Below are 10,136 nucleotides of genomic sequence, written 5' to 3'. Positions count from 1 at the left end.
GCTGGACAGATCATAAAAACAGGGAGGAAGAGCTGGTCATGTGCATTTGGACAATTTTCCTTCTGACCGGGGGCTTGCAGGCTTGTGTACTGTTGCTGGTCGCATCCTTCTATGGCTACTGAGGGCTGGTCGACTGTTGTAAACAGCCCCTCACGGCTAGTCGACTTGTCGTGTGAGCCATACAAGAGGAAGGTGAAGATACAGGGTTGTTTCGGGCTAATGCGGGAGTGCTATGGGCAATCCATAGTTGTCCTACATGTGCTTGACGCCGGAAGTGCCTTCTTGTGTTGAGAATTGTCAACAAAATTATGCATATGTTTTTGTTTTGCTTTCATATTGTACTGGAAGAGACAGGTGCTAACCAGTGGAGAATCCGTGAAGTTGTATTTGGAAGCATACTCCTTTTTGGTAATCTAACCATGGGGGGGGGGGGTTCAGCCCATCTTCCGGGCCCTAGTGTGGTGTTATGTGCAGATTTGTCATCTCCTTTTGTCTGGCATGCTTATATGTATTTTCAGTTTTCATGATTGATAGGATTTTCCGTATACAGTTGCGCTTCCATTTATAGTGTACCACCCAGCAAACAGTTTAGTAGAGGGGAATGTCACATGCGCACCCTATGGGTTGCACAAGTGACATGGCATCCATAAGCATTTAGCAAGCATTAATCCATTTATCCAGGCATATATCACAACATAAGCTTGTGTTTGGGGCTTCTACAACACCCACTGCAGGTACAAAGCATTTAAGAGCATTTAGGGCACTCAAGCATCAGGTCGTGGGCTGTTACAACCAGCCGACAGCATTTTATCAGCAGCCGACAACATTTATTAGCATTTTATGCAGTCGTGAAGACTCTGATGCTGGCCGACTGCTGTACAGTACCCGACCAGCAACATTCACCCATATAAAAGGCATCGCATCATTTCAGCATCATTCATCTCAGAGCAGCAGGCCTCTTCTCAGTGGTTCCTTCCTAGGGAGCAAGAGGAGACAACAATTCAGCATCCAGCATATTCAGCATCAACATCAGCATATTCAGCATTCAGTTCAGCTTCTCTCTCTTCCCGAGATAGATACTCATCTAGGGACAGCATAGATCTATTTACAGATCTTCATTGTAACTCACCCATTTAATATAGCTGCATTGCATTGGCACCATTGTCTATCTTCTAAGTATCATTAAGTGAAGTTTTAGTTTAGCCTAAGGTTGTTTACAACAATCAATCCTTGCATGTCACAAATAGCAAGTTTGGGCATGTTTTCACACACCACCATACGGACAATTCTTGCTCTTTCTGCTCATGAGCACTGGCCAGATTACCAAATGGATGTCAAGTCTGCCTTTATTAATGGTGATTTACATGAGGAGGTGTATGTTGAACAACCTCAAGATTTTAAGGTTCCCGAATATGAGGGTAGGGTGTACAGATTGCACAAAAGACCTTAATGGTTTGACGCAGGCACCCAAGACATGGTATGATAAGATTGATGCATTCTTTCTTTCCGTGCTTACTGTTTGTTGTGGGACAGCTGAATCGTGCTTTTGTGATGTATGATATCAAATGTGGGAACTCGTGTGTGCATGGTCGGCTACTAGCGCAAGTCTTTCTGCAAGAGAGACAGAGAGGCCGTGAGAGTAGTGTGCTTGAGAGCTGGCCATATAAGAGGATTGGCCATGCCTGTGGGGATGCCCATACACATGAAGGGCGCCCACATGTAGGCAGCCTGTATGTGGGGCTGCTTATATAGGTTTTCAGGCTGCTAGTCAGTTCTAAAAGCATGTTGTTGGCCTGATGAAAAGTCCCATGACTTGCTGAAAATAGGCATTTAAATCTTGTGCATTTCACACGTGGCGATTTGCTGATGTGGCATATCCTGATGCTGGCCAATTGGTTTAACCTGCTACAAATGACTGTTTCCAGCCTAACTAGACAGCATAGTAGTTAGGAAACACGTTTCCTATAGGAAAGGAAACTTGGAAACGTTTCCTTGTAGGAAACATGTTTTTTTCAAGTAAATTTTTTGACTTTTTTTTTTTTGTCCCAAATCTAACGTTGAAATTTGAGCGACTCTTTTGATAAAGTTTTTTATGTAGTGTCATGTATGGTTTTTTTTTTGTGGCATGGAATGAAGGATGATTGGATCATGGATCATGGAAAGTGGACCATGGTCTATGAATCATGATCATTTGTCATTGATGATGGATGATTATATGGTTTTTGTAATTTGTGATTCAAAGACTGTAGGCTTCAAATTGACGTTTCCATGTATTCTATGCATTTAGTGTTATTTTTACATATTTTATACAGTATATATTTGAAATTTTGTACATGCAAAAACCTGTAGGTAGGAAACTTGTAGTTGTAGGAAACTTTGGGCTGATTTTATGAAACCCATTTGAAACACGTTTGAAACTTTTAGGAAACCCGTTTCAAACAAACCCCTAACTACTATGCTAGACATATGGGCTTTATGATGCATAACATCATATATAAGGCATGTAACATGCCTTATGGCTGGCCCATGTATCTATAGGTCTAAATGCTTTTATATGCTTTATGTATGTCATGTGCATAAAATGCCATGGACATTCTTAGAGAATCCAGAAGGGGCAGCCAAGAAAAAGAGTTTAAGAACCAGAAGTTGGAGCACAAAGTGCAACTGAGGCCAGTGTGGCCTTGGAGCAAGGCTTGGGCTATCGGCTGAGACACCAGGGCTGTCCCCTGAATCAAGACCAAGGCGGCTGCAGGCGCTGCGTTTCATGGGGTAGATGCCAAGTCGGCTGGCCGACCAGCAGTCGGCCAGCTCTCCACATGTTCCAAGGCCTATAAATAGGCACATATGCTCATTGTAAGAGTCATTCAACTCTTTAGGAGTTGGGTCCAAGTTTAGGACAGATTTTGGTGATGTTCACCTTTTCCAAGAAGGCAGCCTATGGCTGTAGATTAGGTATCTTTTTGTACCATATGAATATGGTGAATTTCCAGCATTTCTCTCTCTCTACTCTCCCTTCTGTTTGCGTTTTTGCATCAGCATGTTCTCAGTGGTGTTTAGGGCTGAAAGAAGACCCCAGAGCTTCCGCGTGTTACATTGGTATCAAAGCATCAGGCTCAGCAAGGCTAAATGCTGATTTAGTCCCATATGATGGTGTCCAGGTCCAAGGTGCAGGAAAGTGCACAGATACGAAGCCCAAGGCAAGGAACACAAGATCAAGAAGAGCTCCCAGGAGGTTTGTTGGTGGTGTTCCACAAAGCCCAGAGGGGATGGAAGTCCTGTGAGCCAAATAGGTTTTCGGGCAACGGTCCCAAGGGAGGATTATCCTCCAAGGGGTGATGTGAGAGTGCCAGACTCATTTCTCAGGAATGAAGACCAAGACAGTGTTCAGAGTCAGGGCAAGAATGGATTGGGAACTAGAGGGAACAGATGCATAAATCTTATTCAGAGTCAGAGTGGTTTTGGAGACCGGGACGGGTTTTCAGTGAAAAGGGTTGCCAGAGATAGATGGATGACAGAGGGACTTCGGGAATAGAATGGGATTATAACTCGCGGCGCTGAGTGCCCGGGGGACTGGGACCTTTGACACACTTGTCGATACCATCTAAGCATATCAAAACACTTAAACATGGCCACAACCTTAACACATATCCATCATCACTTTGCATAAAACATAAAAGCTGGACAAAACATCCACAAATGCTGAAAATGAATCTTGCACATGTGACACCACATAGAGGCCGGAATGGGCCGACCCCCCCCCCCCCCTTGGAGTATTTTATTACCCAAGGAGAATAATATCATGTACAAGCTTTGAGGGCCTTACTCTCCCCACGGGAAATGCTGGATTATCCATATACAAATGCCATAACACAGCCCAACACGAGGCAACCAAGCCGGAACATAGACTGTAGAAATGCTGAGCCAACAATATAATCCATATACCTCCGTGTGGGTACTGATTCTTCTCCAAAAACCACGGGTCTTCATGCAATAGAGCTGGTACAGCAAGTACAACTCTCCATTCAGCCGGTACAGCAGATACAATGGCTGGTACAGCCAGCAGATACAGGGGCTGGTACAGCCAACAGATACAGGGGTTGATACAGCAGGTACAATAAGTACAAATGCTAGTACAACATGTACAGTGACTAGTACAGCAAGTACAGTGCTTGGTACAGCAAGTACAAAAGCTGATACAACCGGTACAATGGGTGGTATAGCAAGTACAACAAGTACAAGGATTGGTACAACCAGTACAATGGTTGGTACAACAGGTACAAAGGCTAGTATAACAAGTACAATGGCTAGAAATCATAATAAATGATTAAATACCCTTGCCTTCAGTATTTCGCGATGGAAGCCTCCAAAACAATCCCCAACAGCCGGTATTCTTCATGGGCAGCCTGAGAGAGAGAGAGAGAGAGAGAGAGAGAGAGAGAGAAAGAGAGTAGCCATCATTAGGGCAACATGTAATAGTGGTAGAGGCTAGTGTGCAGCAATAGAGCCTCTATTAATGAAGAGAGAGGACTCCAACTTATAGATTTGGGCCTCCCATGAGTTAAAATGGCAAGAGAAGGCTACAATGACAAGTGGAGAGCCACACAATAGCTGAAGTGACAAGTGTGAGGCCACCTGTCTCACTTTGGTCCACTTTCTTGCCACATGTCCCAATCTAAGAGATAGGTCCTTCCATAAACTTTATCTCTAAAAATATCCCAACTGGTAGACATTCTGTGACAGGCACTTTGCCAACTCTTGGTATCTGCTCAATTCCACATGTAATGACGCGAACAAAATTTCCATCGGAGTCGGGCCAAAAATAGCAACTCTCCTAAATTTTAGGAGTGTGGTCCTTTGTATTCTAGGATAATCCCCCATTCTCAAAGCTTGTACTTTCCAGATATTTAGACATCCTGGAGTCCACCAGACCCCTTTCATACTGGGAAATGTCCAGGCTGGTGACATCCTCCCCAACTTCTTAAAAGTTTTCCACAACTTTAAGCTTCAAGCCATATATTCAAGATATAATCATGTCCCATCAAGTGGGCGAGACGAGACAGTCTCAAAAATCCAATATAACTGAAGAATCCATGTCCCAAAGAAATGGGTGAGACTAAATAAGTCTCCATAATACCATGTCCCAAAATAAATGGGCGAGAATTCCATGGAAGATATGCTAGACACAAGCACAAGAGCCAATTGTGTCTCAATCACCAATATCAATGAGATAATCATATGTCAATGAAAATTACGAACCAGGTGCTAAGACACTTAAATAAGTGCCATGCACAAGAAACTAGTGCCTCGCACAGAAACATGTGCTATGCACACAAACTGGTGCCATTCAAGAGCACAAACCATGGTGACAGAAAAGCTGGTTCTCCATAGTTCTGGCAATCCTTTCTCCCAATCCCAACAGTTCCCATGTTCTCCCATACAATCCCAACTCTGATCAACAAGCATGGTGTGGAAACAATGAAACACTCACTCCACAATCGCAACACGAATCCATGTGTATGGTGGAGTGTTCATTGAATTGCCCTCTCACAATCCCAACATGAATCCACATGCATGGTGAGATGAACAATGAATTATGAACCTCTTGGCCTCCTAATGGGGAGATAGTGATTCTAATATGGCTTTTTTTTAAATAAAATAAAAAAATCCATGTCCCAAATAAATGGGCGAGACAAACCAGTCCCATAAGTCGAGATATCATAATCCAAGCTCAAAGCACACAAACATGTGCCAATCCACATGACCCTTGGCGTACACATAAGTCCCTTGCCAACCAGGTATCATGTCCACTTTACCACTTGCACTCCGTGTTGGTACTCTGACCACACACCTTGGATGAGAGGTGGGCTCAAGTAACAAGATAAAACAATCACTCGCAAGTACCTAATCCTGGATTGTCACGTCCCTTTAACCTCTAGGCCCAATTAGGGGGACGTAACACCGGCCGCCATGCCCAAAGTCTTGCATGCAAAGGCGAGGATTGTTGATTTAGACAAAATCTTGAATGCACATCCGTGGGAATGCAAAGGAGGCTTGTTGCAAAGTCCCTCGCCCTTGCTATTTATCAACAATTGCTAGTTTTGAGCTTAATTTAACTGATAGATTACAGCCAGAACAAGCATTTAAGAAGGAAATAAGAGAAAACTGATTTGCAGAACCCTTGTAAAAATTTCATGATAAAATATATGCCTTTTGAATTTTCAAGCCATTTAAGTGGACAACATCCACAGCAAAAACAAGGCAAGTATGTTTTTTTTTCTAAAATTTATGATTAGGTGTTAATGGGGCAGGCAAACCTGGTGTTACCCACAGAAGTGTCCCCATCTTCTGATGACTGGTCCCCGTCTAGTTCAGCACTGGGGCCAAAATTTGGGTATGGTGAAACACCATGAACGATAGAGTGCCTGGGCTGTTGCTGCTGATGCTGTCGACGGCGCCGCCTGTACTCGAAGCACACGCAGATCATGTGCAAGACACACTGGAGACAGTAACCACACACCCAGAGTCTGAGGGGGGTGTTGGGCCGCTCGTTTCTACTGAACCCAAAAATAATGAAGGCAACCATAACAAAGGCGAGGTTCCAGATGAGGTCCAATATGACCACGGGCTTAGAGTATGCCCAGTCGCTCTGCCGCTCCTCAAGCTGCTCTGCGGCAGCCTCTCTCACCATCATGGAGGGCTCCCTCATCATTCTGCGGCTGCTGGCCCGCCGCAGGAAGCGAGCTGCCTCTGATAAGCCTCCTCTCACATGTGCGGGACTCCTCTCTGTGCCGGGGCTAGTTCCAAGCAGAGGGGAAGAGTCCAGCGCCGGATCGTCTGGAGAAGAGGAGGTTGAAGGCCATGCCCGCTCCATGCCCTCAACAAACAGTGCGAAAATATTTGACAGCTGAGAACCCGCGTGACACACCCTTACATATGTGCCCCCATCGCTTTGCTTGAAGCTTTCTTTCCAAGGCGCGCTTTGTGAGACAGCCACCACGCATGTTTACATAGGCATTTGATTTGGTCCCTGTTGGTTGATTCACACGAGCGTCGTTCATTCACGGACCATGATACTCATGAGGACATTGCTTCACACACCATGATTCTTCACATGAGGAATTGTAGTACAATTCACCATGAGGGAGGATGTTCATTCTATACACATGCAAAGTGCCAGCCATATAAGACCTTTACACGTATTACATATGAGTGCCTGAACACTCGTCTGACTCCCACCATCAATCTTATCTCCAACCATATTTTTTATGGGAAGGCATATGTGTAATGACCCTTGAAAGAATTGATTTTTGTATAACATAGAGGTCATGCCTAGGTTTGCTATTACTTTACCATAAAGAGTGGTGAAAAAGAGATTCCTTTCAATGGTGATTGAGTTTAGCCACAATTAATAGAGATTCCTTTCAATGGTGATTGAGTTTAGCCAGAATAGATTAAGACAGAGAGTCTTCTGATAGTAGAAGGTTGCTCTCATCATGGTTCTCTCTTCGTAATTTTTTTTACTCATCTTGGCTCTTCCTACTACCAATCATCATCTTGATGGATTTCCAACTCTTCTACAATCAATTTTGGCCAAAAGCAAAGGTTTTATTGAATTGAGATGTTAACCTAGTTAATGCAAATCAATGCTAAAAAAAGATTAGAAGATGATGTCAATAATTAATTCTTCTACTGGTGAACAATAACAAGCAACATAATTAGAAATACCATGAAGAAGCATCAATGGGTTTAGCTTCATCATCGATCAAATCAAGCATCTAATTGCTAAGGTGGCACTTAATAGTTGAGGTTATAGTTAAGTAGACACCAAGGGTCAATTTCATTAACAAGCAAGTGAATGAGAAGACATCCATTGTGAACATGGTTCTGCTTGCATGTGTTGTCGTAAGATGCTTCTCCATCTTATCTGCATGTATATACTTGCTTAAGGCTAGAGACAGTGGCCTTGGACCTTTTTTAAGTTTTGTTCAACCAAGTGTGAACACTAGCAATTTGTATATAAGTCAATTTTGACATTAAGCAATATACATTCATTTCCTTACATTAGAATTCAAGTCAGTTTTGTCCAACCAAGTGTGAACACTAGCCATTTATATATAAGCAATACACATTCATTCCCTTACATTAGAATTCAAGTCAGTTTTGTCCAACCAAGTGTGAACACTAGCCATTTATATATAAGTCAATTTTGACATTAAGCAATCCACAATCATTCCCTTGCATTAGAATTTAAGTGAGCTCTCCCTCTTCTATACTCTCTCTTCCTTATTGAATCTTTGCATAGCTTAATGGTTTGCTTGCTTAGATAGGATTCTTTGCTGCTTGAGCTTCTCCTCTACCACCCTCTTATGAGAGAGAACCATCGCTAAGGCTATCCTCTTCTTGTCTACACCATCTAGGCAAAAGAGAGCTCTATGTTAACTCCCATGGAGTGCGAATGACGAGCTATCGTACCACATAAGAGAAGTTGCGTTTACAGCTCTATAGGTTAAGTACCAAATGACACTTGTTTCGACATAGGCTAACGTAAGCTCTTGTCTTGAACATATTATTTGGTGATGCGAGCAGGCGATAGGTGTGGGAGCAGCGTGATCAAGCACATAATTTTTTTGCTTTTTTCAGACAAAACGACTGTGTGAACGAGAAGCATCGATAGGCAATGAGTGTCAGCACGTGCGTGCAAAGAGAGTTGTTATTGGATAGGTGTCATCTCCAGATGGTGTCACGCTAGTGGCACACTCTTTAGCCTATAGGCATTTTTGGGATTTATAGCATTCATTTCCATTTTTTCCTATTTACACACATTTTTGGGTGGAAGAAAGGGTGGAGGAACTTTCCCATATATGTGAGGCATTGTAGTTCATTTCTAATCAAGTTGGCTAGTGGTTCATTGATGAGTTCTTGAGTACATTCTCTTCTCTCATCTCTTCTTTCTCACATGGTATCAGAGCAAGGTGGTGGCGCACTTAGAGCCTCCTTATCCTTCTTCCTCTCTATCTCTAGTCCTCTTCAACAACCCCGCTTTCAATTGTGTTTTTTCATTCTTTGATTTTCTGCTAAACGAATGCATTTTTGAGGATTGTGCTCGCGCAACCTTCTGGAATCATCGTGGTCTACAACTTTGCAGAAGAAAGTTTTCGCAAATTCCATACCTTTTTGAGTTATTCTTCGCAGACTGCCTGCATGTAGAATTTCTGCTTGCGTTTTTTGCAGAAGCCCTTACTCATCATCCTTGCACTCATTCAATGATACAAGAGGCTTCAAACCAGTCCCTTACCATCCTCTACAAGTGTGTTTTTAAAGCACTTCAATCTGAATCCTACAACTCTACTTGCGGTGAAAACATTGCCAACTAGTTTTCCCTACATGTGGTAGCGTTTTTTTGGACAATCAACTCCTCCATACTCCTTCTTGTGGATAGATTTCTTGACTGCGTTTTCATCATCAACTTCAGCCCTCTTGATGGTGTTTTGAGGTACATATTCATCCTCTTTTCTACACCTTTCTACCGGCTGAAAATTCCACTTTGCTACACACTTTGTGTTTGCGTTTTTGTAGACAATCAACTCCTCCATACTCCTTCTACCTAAGGCTACATTCTCAGCCCTCTTTTGGTGGTTTCTACGGAGTCTATTGGTTCATATATCGGCTGCGTTTTTGCACTATCTTTGTGCATATTTTGGAGATACTTCCTTGGTGGACAGCCCATCTATTGGCTACGCTTTTGGAGGTACGACACTTCTTCCCTTGTGTTTTCCCACCCTTCTCTCCCTATGGGATCTTGGAAGTCCTTTACTCCAAAAGACAAAGGCAAACTTGAAGATACTATGGATCCTACATCTCCAACGATGGTTGGACCGGCAACTACTACAACGGAAGTTGGTGCAATTCCTTCTTTGGTAGGTGCTTCTACTTTCTCTTTTCCGTCATATCCATTACCTTCTACGGATCCTTTCTCTCTTTCTTCTTTGTCCTTTATGCCTTCCTATCCACATACTTCTATGCCCTCTATGGTATATCCCCCTACATCATCTATGCCTTTTATGGCAACTTCATCTACTATGATTCCTCCTTCTACTACTTCCACTACTACTCCTCTCCCCACTCAATCATATCAG

General features: G+C 43.1%; 1 pseudogene across 1 annotated transcript; it reads right to left on the bottom strand.

The window, feature by feature from the left end:
* Positions 1-2,116: 2,116 nt before the first annotated feature.
* LOC147624769 (E3 ubiquitin-protein ligase At1g12760 pseudogene) lies at positions 2,117-7,017 on the bottom strand (annotated as a pseudogene). Its single transcript, XR_015269131.1, has one exon. The product of XR_015269131.1 is annotated as an E3 ubiquitin-protein ligase At1g12760 pseudogene (transcript).
* Between the last annotated feature and the right edge of the window lie 3,119 nt (positions 7,018-10,136).

The sequence above is a fragment of the Cibotium barometz genome, chromosome 25 (assembly GCF_041138505.1).
Source record: "Cibotium barometz isolate CiBa-2024 chromosome 25, ASM4113850v1, whole genome shotgun sequence".
NCBI lineage: Eukaryota > Viridiplantae > Streptophyta > Polypodiopsida > Cyatheales > Cibotiaceae > Cibotium > Cibotium barometz.
Note: the sequence above shows the minus strand (reverse complement) of the source record. Positions and strands in the feature narration are given on the sequence as shown.